Below are 16823 nucleotides of genomic sequence, written 5' to 3' on the forward strand. Positions count from 1 at the left end.
AAAGTCTGTCCTGGAATGGCCACGTCCTCAAGGCTTGAGGGCCATACAGCGCTTTTTGGGATTTGCTAATTTTTACAGGCAATTTATTCCGAACTTCTCCTCACTGACTTCTCCCATCTCTAACCTTACTAAGAAGGGTATGAACGCCAAGGTGTGGACTCCCGAGGCAGAGTCCGCATTCAATAGCCTGAAGAGTGCCTTCATGTCAGCCTCTATCCTCCATCATCCGGATGTCTCTCTGCAGTTCTCGTTGGAAGTGGACGCATCCTCTGTCGGTGCTGGTACACTCCTGTTCCAGAGAGGTCCCAAGGGCAAGTCAAGGGTATGTGGATACTTTTCCAAGCTCTTCTCTTCCGCAGAACACAACTACTTGATTGGGGATCGGAAGTTACTGGCCATAAAATTGGCTCTTGAGGAGTGGAGACATCTACTAGAGGGTGCAGCTCATCCAATCTTGATTGTTACGGACCACAAGAATCTGACCTACCTCCAGACGGCCCAACGGCTGAATCCTTGTCAGGCCAGTTGGTCGCTGTTCTTTGCAAGGTTCCAGTTTGAGCATCGTTATCTCCCGGCCGACACTAATGTGAGGGCCGATGCCTTGTCCAGGTCTTCAAGACAGAAGACACCATTGAGAGTCCACAGAACATTATCGATCCATCTTGCATTGTCTTGGTCAATCCCCTGCAAATTGGGGACATTCCTCAAGGGAGGACTTTTGTGCGCCTAGCTGATCGTGGAAGAATCCTCCGCTGGGGTCACTCCTCTAGACTGCAGGTCACGCGGGGTTACATAAGACCCGGGATTTGATTGCTCGTCATTTCTGGCCCACTCTGCCCAAGGATATTATGGACTTCGTTTCTTCCTGTGCTGTATGTGCAGCCAACAAGGCCAACCACTCCAGACCTACTGGTCTGCTCCAGCCATTGCCTGTGCCCAATGATCCCTGGCAGCATAAAGTGATGGACTTTATCACGGACCTGCCTCTCTCTGCTGGACCTGCTGGATGCGGTGCTGTCTGGGTGGTGGTGGACCGATTTTCGAAGATGGCCCACTTCGTTCCTCTGACCGGTCTTCCTTCTGCTTCTCAGTTGGCCAAGTTATTTATCCAACACATCTTCCGCCTGCACGGCTTGCCGCAGCATATTGTGTCTGATCGGGGGGTTCAGTTTACCTCGAAGTTCTGGAGAGCCCTATGCGGACTTCTTGACGTGAAGTTGGACTTTTCTTCTGCCTACCATCCTCAGTCTAATGGTCAGGTTGAGAGGATCAACCAGATTTTGGAGAACTACCTACGCCACTTCATCTCCAAGTGGCATGATGACTGGGTGCAGCTGCTCCCATGGGCGGAGTTCTCCTACAATAATCACACCAGCGAGTCTACTAGGAATACACCGTTCTGCATTGTCTACGGCCAGCACCCACGAATTCTTCTCCAGGTGCCTGATACTTCCGAGGTACCTGCAGCTGATTCCACGTTTAGAAAATTTTTGAAGATCTGGCAGCAGACTCGATCCTCCATCCTAATGGCAGTGCACTGCATGAAACGGAAGGCTGATACAAGGAGAAGAGAGCCTCCTCGGTTTCTTCCTGGCACTAAGGTCTGACTGTCGTCCAGGAATATCCGACTGAGGGTGCCGTAATGTAAATTTGCCCCCAGGTTCCTCAGACCATTCGAGGTTCTGCAGCAGATCAACCCTGTTGCCTACAAGCTTCGGCTGCCTCCTACCCTCAGGATTCCCAACTCCTTCCATGTCTCCCTCCTGAAACCTGTGATCCTGAACCGCTATTCCAAGACTCCCAGCCCTGCGGTTGCCTCCAGCGGCCCCTCGGACATCTTTGAGGTCAAGGAGATCTTGGACACCAAGAGAGTGAGAGGAAAGACTTTTTATTTGGTGGATTGGAGGGGGTTTGGTCCTGAAGAGAGGTCCTGGGAGCCAGAGAAGAACCTCAATGCCCCTACTCTTCTGAAGAAGTTTCTCTCTCGCTCTGGTCCCAAGAAGAGGGGGCATAAGAGGGGGAATACTGTAATGTCCATTGCTGCGGGCTGTCAGCTCCAACCTCCCCCCGACAGCCGCAGCCACGAGTCGGCAAGCACTGGCCCCAGCCTCCTCCTCAGGAGACGCCAGCGCTCGCGTCCACTCACCTCTGCCCACTCTTAAAGGGGCAACGCGCACACTGGACCTCATGGACGAGCTTTGACCCGTGAGTACCCTGAACTCTAAGAGGGGTCCAGCCCCCTAGTTCTATGCCTGAGCGTTGTTGTGTTCCCTATAGTTTGTCTATGTGATGGCCCCCTAGTGTGTTTACTGTTCCAGTCCCTGTCCCTGTACCTATACTTCTTTCCAGTTCCTATTCCTAGCAATCCATACCTTCCTGGTCTAGCACGGAGCTGTGCCAAAATCGTGCAGCGCTACATCCACGTCTGACCTGCTTCACCTCGCCTGACGTCCACCTGCTACCTAAGTCCCAGCCGAGCCTGCCCTGCTGCTGTCTGAGCTGCAACAGGTACCTATAAAACTATAGACAATCACCTGCTCCCTTTTGGCCAGCTGCCTTACCGCCAAGGTGGTGCAGCCCAGTGGGTCCACAGACCCTTTTTGACAGTGGGTGACACTAGCCCAGTGAATCCCACAAATTACGAGCCCTTTTTCAGTTCCATTAGACTTTATTGTAGTGGATTTCACCTACTCTATTGTAAGAAATCTAAAGTAAAATCTTCATGTTATTACAGATGTTCAAAGGGTTCCACAAATCTCTGCAGCTTGTAAACCCAGTCTTGTGGCTGTCCTCTTATAATCCTAAAAAATGGATGGAGGTAGTACATGCAAATTCAATTTGAATAAGTCTGTACCATCAGACACTGGACATAAAATTATCCATTAATTACAAAGCGCCAGGCACAGAAAGCAAAACTGACCACCAGAAGCCAGACAGTGAATGAACTATTACACACTGGACACTGAAACTCCTGCAGGATATCTTAGTGGATTGTTGTTGCTGATGGAAGTACAAACTACTACATTATATGGTTTAACTGTCTTGATACACCTGAGAGGCATAGGTACATAGATAATAATAGATAATAATGTAGGACACTATATTCCTCATATATGCCTTTACCTTGTAGGATTCTATCTTTGGCACTTACATACACTGTGTTCCAAATTATTATGCACATTGGATTTAAGTGTCATAAACATTTAAGTATTCATTTTTCAATTAAACTCATGGATGGTATTGTGTCTTAGGGCTTTTTGGATCATTGTAAGCAATCTCAGACACCTGTGATAATTAGTTTGCCAGGTATGCCCAATCAAAGGAAAACTACTTAAGAAGGACGTTCCACATTATTAAGCAGGCCACAAGTTTCAAGCAATATGGGAAAGAAAAAGGATCTCTCTGCAGCTGAAAAGCGTGAAATAGTGCAATACCTTGGACAAGGTATAAAAACATTGCTTATTTCAAGAAAACGTAAGCATCATACTGTGAAAAGATTTGTGGCTGATTCAGAGCACAGACGGTTTCGTTCAGATAAAGGCATAATGAGGAAGATTTCTGCCAGACAAATTAATAGGATTAGGAGAGCAGCTGCTAAAATGCCATTGCAAAGCAGCAAACAGGTATTTGAAGCCGCTGGTGCCTCTGGATTCCCGTGAACCTCAAGGTGTAGGATCCTCCAGAGGTTTGCAAGTGTGCATAAAGCTATTATTCGGCCACCCCTAAACAATGCCACCCCTAAACAAGCAGAAACGGTTGCAGTGGGCTCAGAAATACATAAAGACTAATTTAAAAACCGTGTTGTTTACTGATGAGTGCCGTGCAACCCTGGATGGTCCAGATGGATGGAGTAGTGGATGGTTAGTGAATGGCCACCATGTCCCAACAAGGCTGCGACGTCTGCAAGGAGGTGGCGGAGTCATGTTTTGGGCTGGAATCATGAGGAGAGAGCTGGTAGGCCCCTTTAGGGTCCCTGATGGTGTGAAAATGACCTCTGCATAGTACGTAGAGTTTATGACTGACCACTTTCTTCCGTGGTACAAAAAGAAGAACCGTGCCTTCCGTAGCAAAATTATCTTCATGCATGACAATGCACCATCTCATGCTGCAAAGAATACCTCTGTGTCATTGGCTGCTATGGGCATATAAGGAGAGAAACTCATGGTGTGGCCCCCATGTTCCCCTGACCTCAACCCTATTGAGAACCTTTGGAGCATCCTCAAGCAAAATATCTATGAGGGTGGGAGGCAGTTCACATCAAAACAGAAGCTCCTGGAGGCTATTCTGACATCCTGCAAAGATACTCAAGCAGAAACTGTCCAAATACTCACAAATTCAATGGATGCAAGAATTGTGAAGGTGATATCAAAGAAGGGGTCCTATGTTAACATGTAACTTGGCCTGTTAAGTTTTTTTTGAATGAAAGAGCTTTTGATTTCTGTAAATATGACCTCCTGATGCTGCAAATTCAACAAATTACCATTTTAGTTCTCTTTATAACCTTAAGGCCCCATGCCCACTTCAGTTTTTTCCTTCAGGGTGCTATCCGTTTTTGTCACTGATAGCACCATGAACCCTTTCATTTCAATGGGGCCATGCACACTTCAGTTTTTTTGACGGTCCGTTGCTCCGTTCCGATCCAAAGTAGAGCATGTCCTACTTTGGTCCGAGATTCCGTGAGCGTGAGGCCCATGCAAGTCAATAGGGCCATCAAAAAAACTGAAGGCACACGGAAGGCATCCGTGTGCCGTCCGTGTGTGACGGAGCCGTTGCCTAGCAACTGCCGGGCGTGCAGTAAAACATAACAGAAATATTACACTAATCGGCAGCCACTTGTCTCTATCAATCACTGATAGAGAAAAGAGGCTGCTGTTTAAAAATAAAAATCAATTCATACTTACCCGGTCGTTGTCTTGGTGATGAGTCCCTCTTTTTCCTCCAGTCCGACCTTCCAGAATGACGTGGCAGCCTGTGATTGACTGCAGAGGCCTTTGCAGCCTGTGATTGGCTGCAGAGGCGGTCACGTGGGATGAAGCGTCATCCCTGGAGGCCGGCCTTCTGACGTCACCCTGACGTGCGTGACCGCCACTACAGCCTGTGACTGGCTGCATCGGCGACATGGATAAAACGTCATCGCTGGAGGCCGGACAGGAGGAAAGTAAGTATGAAATTTTTTATTTTTTATTTTATTATATTAAAATTTTATTTTCCTGAGCACCGAGCATGGTACTGTCAAGGGGGCTGAAAGAGTTACCGTCGATCAGTGCAGCCCATTAACTCTTTCAGCACACGGGAGTGCACACTGCCGACAAAACGGACACACGGATCCGTCAAAATCGGCCGTGAAAACCGTGTCGGAAGTGTGCAGGAGGCCTTTAAATGTTTTGATCTCTGTTGTGCATAATAATTTGAAACAGTGCATTTTGAGTTTTTTACTTCTAAAAAAAAAATCTGTTATCATTAGGAGATTTGTTCAATAAAATTCACATTATACTCCAACGGTTGATGGCTTGAAGATTATACTAAGGCCGAATTCACACGAGCGTGTGCGTTTTGCGCGCGCAAAAAACACGTCGTTTTTTGCGCGCAAAAGGCACTTAACAGCTCCGTGTGTCATCCCCGTATGTTGCATGTCTGCGTGAGTTTCGCGCAGCCGCCATCATTATGACACTCTGTTTGTATGTTTGTAAACAGAAAAGCATGTGGTGCTTTTCTGTTTTCATTCATACTTTTCACTGCTGTTGCGCGAATCACGCACGTCCCACGGAAGTGCTTCTGTGTGCCATGCGTGATTTTCACACACCCATTGACTTCAATGGGTGCGTGATGCGTGAAATACGCACAAAGAACGGACATGTTGTGAGTTTTACGCAGCGGACTCACGCTGCAAAAAAATCACAAACTTTCTGCATGGCCCCATAGACTAATATAGGTCCGTGCGAGACGCGTGAAAATCACGCGCGTTACACGGACGTATATCACGTTCATCTGAATAAGCCCTGACTGTCATTTGCATCGACTATTTAGGAAAATCAGCGAAAAATAACATTTGCATAATAATTTGGAACGCGGTGTATGTAACTACTATGGATGTGAGGAGGTTCCCCTATATATATATATATCATACTACAATTCATCTCCTCATTGCTGCTCATCTTAAAGCCAGTCTGTCACCAGAATGTCCGATTTAAACTAGTAACAGGGTATTGTAGAAGAGACTATAACCTGTTTCTGACGTTTATTTTCAGTTTCTGCTTACTGCCTCCTTTGTAAAGAAATACGTTTTATTACGTTTATGCTAATGAGCATTTAGGTGCAGTTACCATTTCACCTAAATGCTTTTACTTTGCTCCCCAGTTCAACCCCCCTCCCTCCCTTCTTACATTGATTGACAGGGGTCAGGCAGCATAATCGGCGTGTTCATGCGTGGCCCAGTACTATATCTGTAGCGCGCGCCCCTTCTCTTCACTCTGCTAACTCTGGGCTTAAGAGTCCAGTGGGCGGTCCTACTCAGTGACTGGCAGTTATGTATTTATGCACACTCATACAGGAAAGGCTGTCAATTTGTGGTTGAGACCGCCCACTGGACTTTTTAGCCCACAGTGTGTAGGGATTTATATAAATAAGTTACAAGTTACCCTGAATCTTTTGCCACAAAACTATATATCAATATCCTCAGCTCCTCCTGTTCTATAACATGCTGCTGCAGATCGAACAACATTTTCAAAAGTGACACGTTCCCTTTAAAACCTTGATACACAAAAGGGCAGATTTATCAAAACTAAGAGAAAATCCAGCCTTGTTTCCTATAGCAACCAATCAGAGATTATTTTATATTTTTAAAAACTGCTCTGGAAAAATTAACCCTGCACCGTGATTGGTTGCAATGGGCAACAAGGACAGTTTTTCTCTTAGGCTGGGTTCACACAGAGTTTTTTGCAGGAAGAAAATCTGCTGATTTTGCTCTGCTTGCACACCGATTTTCGCTGCATATTTTGCACGTGGCCATTGAGCGCCGTGGACAAAAAATGCAGCGAAATACGCTTTCTCTGCCTCCCATTGATGTCAATGGGAGGTCAGAGGCGTAAACGCCCGAAGATAGGGCATGTCCCTTCTTTTTCCCGCAAGGCGGTTTTTCTGCTCGCGGGGAAAAAAAAACGCCTCTGCCTCCCATTGAAATCAATGGGAAGTATTTTCGGCCGTTTTTTGGAGCGTTTTCCGACGCGGTTTCCACATAAAAAAACTTGTAAAAAAAACTCAGTGTGAACTCCCCCTTAGACAATTTTGATAAATCAGCTCCAATATCTCCTTTAACTCTCTGTATACAGATATTTTGTAGCTTGTTTTTATCATGTTTACGTGTAGTCATATGCTTCCTACTGCGTGAATGTTGCCTACTTCAAACCTGTGCATCACAGAGCAGCAGTATATATATTATTATAGCAAAAAGAACTTCTGGATAGAAATAGTGCATGGAACTTCACAGATTTTACGCAGGTTGTGAGCCTCATTGGTGTCAGGGACTGATGTAAGTTATGACAATCTCTGTACAGTGCTGAGGAATACTTTGGCACTATATAAACAATAGGAAATAAATAAATATATAATATAACTTGTACTATGTTTATGTGGTAACTACAGTGGAATACTCAGCCGTATTCTCATTTTTGCTGAGTTTTTGTACATCAGTCATAAGTTAGCCAGTAGTGAATAAGATTTTTTGAAATCCCATTTCTGTTGAAAACCAGTGGTGACAGCGTGCCCTATAGTTGCAGATTTTTTGATGTTTTGCTGCAATGTAGAAAACAGCGCAATTGAAAACCTCATGTAAATGACACAATTGCAGCTTTTGCACATGGTGCCATGATTGCAGTTTTCCACAGAAAACAGTTCAGGAAACATTTTCAAATCTGTTGCCTCCTTTTACAAAACCATCCAAATGTTAAAAATGCTGTCTGCCTACAGCTGCCACTAGTGGGAGCTCACTGCGTAGGCATTTATACCACTCCCATTGAACTCAATAATAACTGAATGATCATGAACAAGGTGGAGGAATGCCATTCTTAGCTTTGTTATAGAGGCTATGGAGTACTTTAGCTGCATATGAAGTAGATTTAGAGTATTTGACCATGTTCATATGCTACACATTTTTTCCCAGTGTAAGGGCGGGTTCACACGTGGCGGAATTTCACTGAAATTCCGCTGCGGACACTCCGCAGCGTTAATCCGCAGCGGTGCCGTTTGTCCATTGACTTACACTTTAATTTAGCAGTGTTCGTTTAGACTAGGCGTAAAATTCCGCTGCGGAGCATAGGCTGCGGAGCGGAATTTGGTGTCCGCAGCATGCTCTGTCTGTTGCGGAGCAGTGGCGGACTGGTTGCGGACTCATGGCGGAATTTCTCCATTGACTTCAATGGAGAGTCAAAATTCCGCAATGAAGTCCGCAGATCTTATGTGTGCTGCGGAGCGTATTGTTTTTACTACCATGACATTTCTTCATTCTGGCTGGACCTATGTATTTCTAGGTCTACAGCCAGACTGAGGAAGTCAATGGGGCTCCCGTAATGACGGGAGCGTTGCTAGGAGACGTCTGTAAATAGTCACTGTCCAGGGTGCTGAAAGAGTTACGCGATCGGCAGTAACTGTTTCTGCACCCGGGACAGTGACTACCGATCTCAATACACATGTATCTGTAAAAAAAAATATAAGTTCATACTTACCGAGAACTCCCTGCGTCTGTCTCCAGTCCGGCCTCCCAGGATGACGTTTCAGTCTAAGTGACGGCTGCAGCCAATCACAGGCCAAGCACAGGCTGCAGCGGTCACATGGACTGGAGCGTCATCCAGGGAGGTCGGGCTGGATGCCGAAAGAGGGACGCGTCACCAAGACAACGGGCGGTAAGTATGAATTTCTTTGACTTTCACTAGGGAAAGTGCTGTCCCTTCTCTCTATCCTGCACTGAATAGGGAGAAGGGAAGCACTTTTCCTGCAGTCCGCAGCGGCCAGTCCGCATCAATTTTCTGCACATTTTGTGCAGATCCGCAGCAGAATCTGCAACGCAGATTCTGTGCGGCATTGATGCGGACAGTTGCGGAGGAAATCCGCCACGTGTGGTCATGCCCTAATACATTTTGAAATACATTTTAAATAAAATGGGTAAAATATGCAGCATTTCCTCAGGCAATCCACAAATAATGCATCATATTAATGAAAGAAAATAATTTTAAAAAAAATTTCCATTACCATTATACAATTTTTCGAATACACTCCTGTTCCTACAGGAGTGTGAGAGCAGGTCACCTAGCAATGGAACATAATGTGAAAACTGGAGTTTTTCTGCTTAAGGGTATGTGCACACACACTAATTACGTCCGTAATTGACGGACGTATTTCGGCCGCAAGTACCGGACCGAACACAGTGCAGGGAGCCGGGCTCCTAGCATCATACTTATGTACGATGCTAGAAGTCCCTGCCTCGCTGCAGGACAACTGTCCCGTACTGTAAACATGATTACAGTACGGGACAGTTGTCCGGCAGCGAGGCAGGGACTCCTAGCGTCGTACATAAGTATGATGCTAGGAGCCCGGCTCCCTGCACTGTGTTCGGTCCGGGACTTGCGGCCGAAATACGTCCGTCAATTACGGACGTAATTAGTGTGTGTGCACATACCCTAAACCATAAACGCAGTTACTGATGACTGTGGCAGGTCAGAATAATAGCATCCAATACTTTGTTCACGAAGGGTCTAAAGCTGGCCATGTCCATTATACCAAAGTCAGATCAGAGTCATTTGATTATGGTTGAGATTAGCTGCAAATGTATCGGGCTCCAGGATCCTGACAGAAGGATCGGACATGTTGTATTTCAACATACGCCATTCCTACTTCTCTTGGGAGAAAAGCCACTACTAAATGTGATGTGTGTTTCCCTATTAAAATAAACATACTTTCTTATGGGGGAGCTGGAAGATATAGCTGTTGGTGGAACGAGTGTTCATCTGACAGCTATCTAATATGTATAACTGGCTTTAAATCTGTTATTTTGGTGGTAAATTTCTGCGAGTATCAATACATTGAGGTATACAATAAATATTGTATCACTACATTTACTACAAAAGTACTGTATTTACTACTAAAATTCCACAGTTGTTAAATATTTTACCAACTGAATGGAAAATAGAGGTCTTTCCTGCTAAATTCCTGAGAGAATGAATTGCAGGCGAGTATACTGCAACATTTTTATTATGTATATATTATGCTCTAAAGTAAAATGTATAAAAAAGAAACATACTTAAGAAGACAAATATCTGCTCTCCTAATACTATTTTACACCTGCCCCAAGTGCTTTATATATAATATATACAGAAAACACTTGAAATTTGAAGAGATTTGCAGCAATATACTCAGGAGTCACATGTAAAATGAGAACACAGTAATTTAGTAGATGAAGGTAACTACCTCAAGGTCATGAGAAGCAGTCTTCCTTATACTAATGCCTTGCTCAGTAAAACACATAAGCCCCATGTTAACTTTATTTTTATCCAAGCCTTGGTTCACCCCTCCCAGCGATGTCTCTAGTGTCTCCGACTGTTCATTTTTGGGGATGGAAGCTCTCCTCAAGTTCTTGTTTCCTGCTCTCATTTCCTCACCTGCAGGCAGCGTAGGCGGCTGCTGATTTATTAATTCACTTTCAGTGAGGGGCAGGCACAGTTGAACAGCTCCACTGTGCATTAGCCGAACATCTAGTCACAGCTGAACCAAATCTTATTATAATGTCTATATATATATATATTATATAACTCAGGTTTCAGAAAGCTCAGTCAATGTCGGTGCTTCAAGTAAATTCTCATGCTTATCCAAGCATATAGCTTTGCTTATTTTTCTATCACTCTCTGCGGGATTTATTCATCAAAAGGACATCATTAATATAACACGCAGACAAATAATTTAAGAATAATGCAATACATTAAAACTGTTCTTTTAGAATTCACTCTAATATACCTATGTGACCAGTTCAAATAACATAATATAATATAATGTTATATAGAGAAACTACTTCAAAGTACCATCATTTTAATATATATATACTATCACTGTTCTTGGAAATAATAGTTAAAGCAGCGGCGTAGCTATAGGGGTCACAGTGTTAGCTATTGAGACCAGGCCTCAAAGCCAGGGCGGCCCGCAGCCCCCAGCACAACGTCTATAAAATGTTTCTATAGTAACTGCGGCCTACTACACGGACCCCTGTTACTATAGTAACTGACAGTATACTTACCCTTTTCATGTGCGCACACTGGCCCTTTAAGAGCGGGCACGAACATGCACGCGCGCCCTACGGGACACCACAGACTGGAGCGGAAGTGAGCGCTGGCGTCTCCTAGGAAGGAGATGGGGACCAGCGCTAACGGATCCATGGCTACGGGCGTCGGGAGGTGAGTAAACCCAGAGGCATAGCTAGGTTCTCCAGCACCCGGGGGAAAAAATTCAGTTTGGCGCCCCCCCAACCTCTTTCCCGACATCTCCTTCCCCCTCGCCGTGCTTGTTTTCTCTACCAATCAATGACGTGTCATTTCTTTTCCACATTTCTTTTTATGTAACTCGAGGATAAAAACATTTGTACATTTTACAAGCAATATAGTTCTATATACACAACACCAGAACCAAGCACAGTACATAAATACAGCACCAGCACAAATACAGCTCAATTTAGTGCAACCCCTGCCGTATAGGTGTGTATGGCGTAAAACTACAGCTCCCAGCATGGCCCGAACAAGATATGCTGGGAGATGCTGTTTCACAAAAAATAAATCATATCACAATCATACCACCCATCATTTCACTGCAGATCATACAGTGACTACAGTGCTGATTAGAGGCAGAATAAACATTTACATTAAGTGACTAACCGGTGACGTCTCCGATTCTAGTTCTTTTCTTCTCCCTCCGGTCCAGACCTCTATGATGACTTCTCCCGATCACAGCCCATTTCTGAAGTTTGCCGCTCAGATGTCTTCAGCTTCTCAGTTTTCCAACATTTCTACACTTATAAATAAAGATAAAGTTCTCATTATACCACACACTACGCCCCTAAATATAATAGCGCCATACACTGCACCTCTAATTATAATAGCACCATACATAATGTCCCACACACACACACACCATGCCCCCTGTAGATAGTGCCCCCATATAGCCCACCCCTATATATAGTGTCCCACAAATAGCTCCCCCTATAGTGCTCCACAGATAGCCCACCCCTGTATATAGCCCCCTGTAGATATAGCCCACCCCTGTAGATATAGCCCACCCTGTAGATATAGCCCACCCCTGTATATAGTGCTCCACATATAGTCCACCCCTGTATATAGTGCTCCACATATAGTCCACCCCTGTATATAGTGCTCCACATATAGTCCACCCCTGTATATAGTGCTCCACATATAGTCCACCCCTGTATATAGTGCTCCACATATAGTCCACCCCTGTATATAGTGCTCCACAGATAGCCTACCCCTGTATATAGCCCCCTGTAGATATAGCCCACCCCTGTATATAGTGCTCCATAGACAGCCCACCCCTGTATATAGCCCCCTGTAGATATAGCCCACCCCTGTATATAGCTCCCCTGTAGATATAGTCCACCCCTGTATATGGTGCTCCATAGATAGCCCAGCCCAGTATATAGCCCTCCTGTAGTTAAAGCCCCCCCTGTAGATAAAGCCCCCCATAGATAAAGCCCCCCAGTAGATAAAGCCCCCGTAGATAAAGCCCCATTGTAGATAATGCCACACACTTTTTGTTACAATAAAATAACAAACTATTTAAACTCACCTTAATCCCGTTCCCACAGCGATTCTCTGGTACAAAAGAGCTGAATAGCCGGGAACGGAACGTACCCGGCTATTCATTGCTTCTAATTGTACCTGTATCCTATAGACACAGGTACAATTATAGTGCTGGAGGAGGTGGCGCTGGCACCCCCCTCTAAGTTTCGCCCAGGGCACATGCCCCGCCTGCCCCCCCCCTAGCTACGCCCCTTGTAAACCCGACGGTCCGTGGCCATGGACGCTACAGTATCCCCCCTCTTACGCCAACTCTTCTTGGGGCCAGAGCGAGAGAGGAATTTCTTAATGAGAGCAGGAGCACTGAGGTTCTCTTCCGACTCTCAGGAGCTCTCATCAGGACCAAACCCTCTCCAGTCCACCAAATAGAAAGTCCTTCCTCCTACCCTTTTGCAGTCCAGGATCTCCCTCACCTCGAACAAATCAGAAGAACCGCTGGGAGCAACTGTGGAGCTAGAAGTCTTGCTGTAGCGGTTCAGGACCACTGGTTTCAGGAGGGACACATGAAAGGAGTTGGAGATTCTGAGGGTAGGAGGCAGCCGCAGCTTATAGGAGACAGGGTTTATTTGTTGCAGAATTTGGAAAGGACCAAGGAACCTGGGAGCAAACTTGTATGAAGGCACCTTTAAACGAATGTTCCGAGAGGATAGCCAGACTTTGGTACCCGGAAGATACTGAGGCGGCTCTTTTCTCTTTGTATCTGCTTTTCACTTCATGCGATCGGACGCCAGCAAAATAGAGGACCGGGTCTGTTGCCGGATTTGCAGAGTCAGCAGCGGGTACCTGAGATGTAGTCGACACTGGAAGAGGGACTCTAGGATGTTGACTGTACACAATGTGAAATGGAGTGGAAGTGGTGGACTCATTTGTGTGGTTGTTGTACGAGAACTCGGCCCATGGAAGAAGCTGTACCCAGTTATCGTGCTGTAAAGAGATGAAGTGGCGGAGATAATTCTCCAAGATCTGGTTGATCCTCTCAACTTGCCCATTGGACTGGGGGTGATAGGCTGAAGAAAAGTCCAATCTCACATCCAGGAGTTTACAGAGGGCTCTCCAGAACTTTGAGGTAAATTGAACCCCCCGGTCAGACACAATGTGAAGAGGCAAGCCATGCAAGCGAAAGATGTGTTGAATGAAGAGACTCGCCAGTCGGAGAGCAGAAGGTAGGCCAGTCAGTGGGATAAAATGTACCATCTTCGAGAACCGGTCCACCACCACCCAGACAGTGTTGCATCCTGCTGAGGGCTGAAGGTCTGTGACAAAGTCCATCAGAATGTGCTGCCAGGAGGCATTGGGTACAAGCAGAGGTTGAAGCAAGCCGGCAGACTTGGAGTGAGTAACTTTGTTAGAAGCACACACCGTACAAGAAGAGACAAAGTCCAGAACATCTTTAGGTAGCGTGGGCCACCAGAAGCGATGAGCAATCAGGTCTCAGGTTTTACGGACACCAGCGTGCCCAGCCAGTTTAGAACTGTGTCCCCAGTGAAGAATTCTTCTCCTGTCTGCCAACCGAACAAAAGGCCTCCCTGGAGGGATGTCTCTAACCTGCAGAGGATTAGCAGTGACAATGCAGGATGGGTCTATGAAAGTCTGAAGGGGCTCCCCCGTGTCTTCCGTCTCAAATTATCTGGACAGGCCATCAGCCCTTACATTCTTGTCAGCGGGACGGTAGTGGAGCACAAATTGGAAACGGGTGAAGAACAGTGACCACCTGGCTTTACGCGGATTCAGTTGTTGAGCAGACTGAAGGTAGGTAAGGTTCTTGTGGTCGGTGTAGACCAAGATGGGGTGAGCTGCGCCCTCTAGAAGATGTCTCCACTCCTCCAGAGCCAATTTGATGGCCAGTAGCTCCCGATCTCCAGTAGAGTAATTGCGCTCTGCACAAGAAAAAAGTCTTGAGTAGTAGCCACATACTACTGCCTTTCCTTTGGAGCTCCTCTGGAACAGAAGTGCACCTGCACCAACAGAGGAAGCGTCCACCTCCAATGAGAACTGCCGAGATACGTCAGGATGATGGAAGATCAAAACTGAAGTGAAGGCTTTCTTGAGGCTAATAAATGCGGACTCTGCCTCTGGAGTCCACACCTTGGCATTCGCAACCTTCTTGGTAAGGGTAGAGATGGGAGCCGTCAGAGATGAGAAGTTTGGAATTAACTTCCGGTAGAAATTGGCGAATCCCAGGAACCGCTGTATGGCACTTAGGCCTTGAGGACGTGGCCATTCCAGGACAGACTTTAGTTTCTCAGGATCCATCTTAAGACCTTGATACGAGATGATGTAGCCAAGGAAGGGCAAATACCTCTTTTCAAATACGCACTTCTCCAACTTGGCATATAAGCGATTCTCCCTTAGTTGCAGAGGAACCTGACGGACATGTCTCCGATAGGTCATCAGATCTGGGGAGAAGATCGAAATATCATCGAGATAAACTACAACACACATATAGAGGAGATCTGGGAAGATGTCATTGACAAATTCCTGAAACACTGTGGTAGCGTTACACAGTCTGAAGGGCATCACTAGGTATTCGTAGTGCCCATCATGGGTGTTAAATGCCATTTTCCATTCATCACCCCGGCGACTCCGAATCAGGTTATAAGCCCCCCACAGGTCTAGCTTAGAAAAAATGTTGGCTTCTCGTATGCGATCAAACAGCACACATATAAGTGGCAACGGGTATTTGTTCGTGACCATGATCTGGTTGAGACCACGGTAGTCAATGCAGGGTCGAAGAGATCCATCTCTCTTCTTAATGAAGAAGATGTCGCCCCCAGCCGGGGAGGAAGATTTTTGTATAAAACCCCTCCCCAAATTCTCCTTGATATAGGCTGACATAGATAAAGTCTCTGGCAAGGAGAGAGGATATACCCGTCCACAGGGAAGAGAAGCATTAGGAACCAGTTCAATGGGAGAGTCATAATTCCGATGTGGAGGCAACGTCTCAGCCTCTCGCTTGCAGAAGACATCCGCAAAACTGGCATACTGAGATGGTAGATCGGAGAGTGACTGAGGCAGAGGGGGCATATCAGGATGGACTTGTGACAGGCAATGGCTATGGCATCTGGAACCCCATTAAATAATTTCTCCGGAATTCCAGTCAAGAACCGGGGCGTGTAGGCGAAGCCATGACAGACCCAGCAGGATAGTATTGATAGCCTTAGGTAGTACAAGGAAGGCGATCTGCTCCGAGTGAAGAGCTCCGACCTGTAGTGTCAACGGTTCCGTGATTAACACAATTGGATCAGGCAATGGTAGACCATTCACAGAGGCAACAGCCAGGGGTCTCTCCAGAAGAACTGTGGGTAGATGTAAACGATCCTGCTGGATGAAATTAGCAGCCGCTCTGGAGTCAAGAGGAGGAGGGATGTGACGTCTGTCCGGAGACGATGGCCACAGGAATCGACAATTTGGGAGAGGTTTTAACGTTTGGAGGCATCCCACCTAGAGTTGCCTCTCCAACCAACCCTAGGTACTGGAGTTTCCTGGTTTCTGTGGGCATTGGTGCACAAAATACATACGGCCACAATACATACATAGTAAAGAGGAGCGTCTGCGCTGCTTCTCCTGTTCAGACAACCGGACTCTGTCTACCTGCATGGTTTCTTTAGGTAGCACACTAGGGGAAGGCAATAGTGGTCTCTGGACCGAGGGTGCTGGTCTGTGGACCCGGCTCTCCTGTCAAGCCTCTTGAATGCGCTCCCAGATTCTCATTTCAACACGAGTGGCTAACAGGATGAGGGCGTCCAAGGTAGAAGGAAGGTAGCGGGCTGCCAGTTCGTCCTTGATGTGAGAGGACAGTCCCTGCCAGAAGGTCGCCACCAGTACCTCATTGTACTAGTTCGGCTGCTAGGGTACGGAAGGAGATAGCATACTCCACTACTGTGGAACCCTCTTGCTTGAGGGTCAACAGAGTAGCTGCGGCAAAGGATGTTCGACCCGGCTCCTCGAACACGGCACGAAAGGACTGCAGGAACAAGG

This window comes from Rhinoderma darwinii, chromosome 1 (assembly GCF_050947455.1).
Source record: "Rhinoderma darwinii isolate aRhiDar2 chromosome 1, aRhiDar2.hap1, whole genome shotgun sequence".
Classification (NCBI taxonomy): Eukaryota; Metazoa; Chordata; class Amphibia; order Anura; family Rhinodermatidae; genus Rhinoderma; species Rhinoderma darwinii.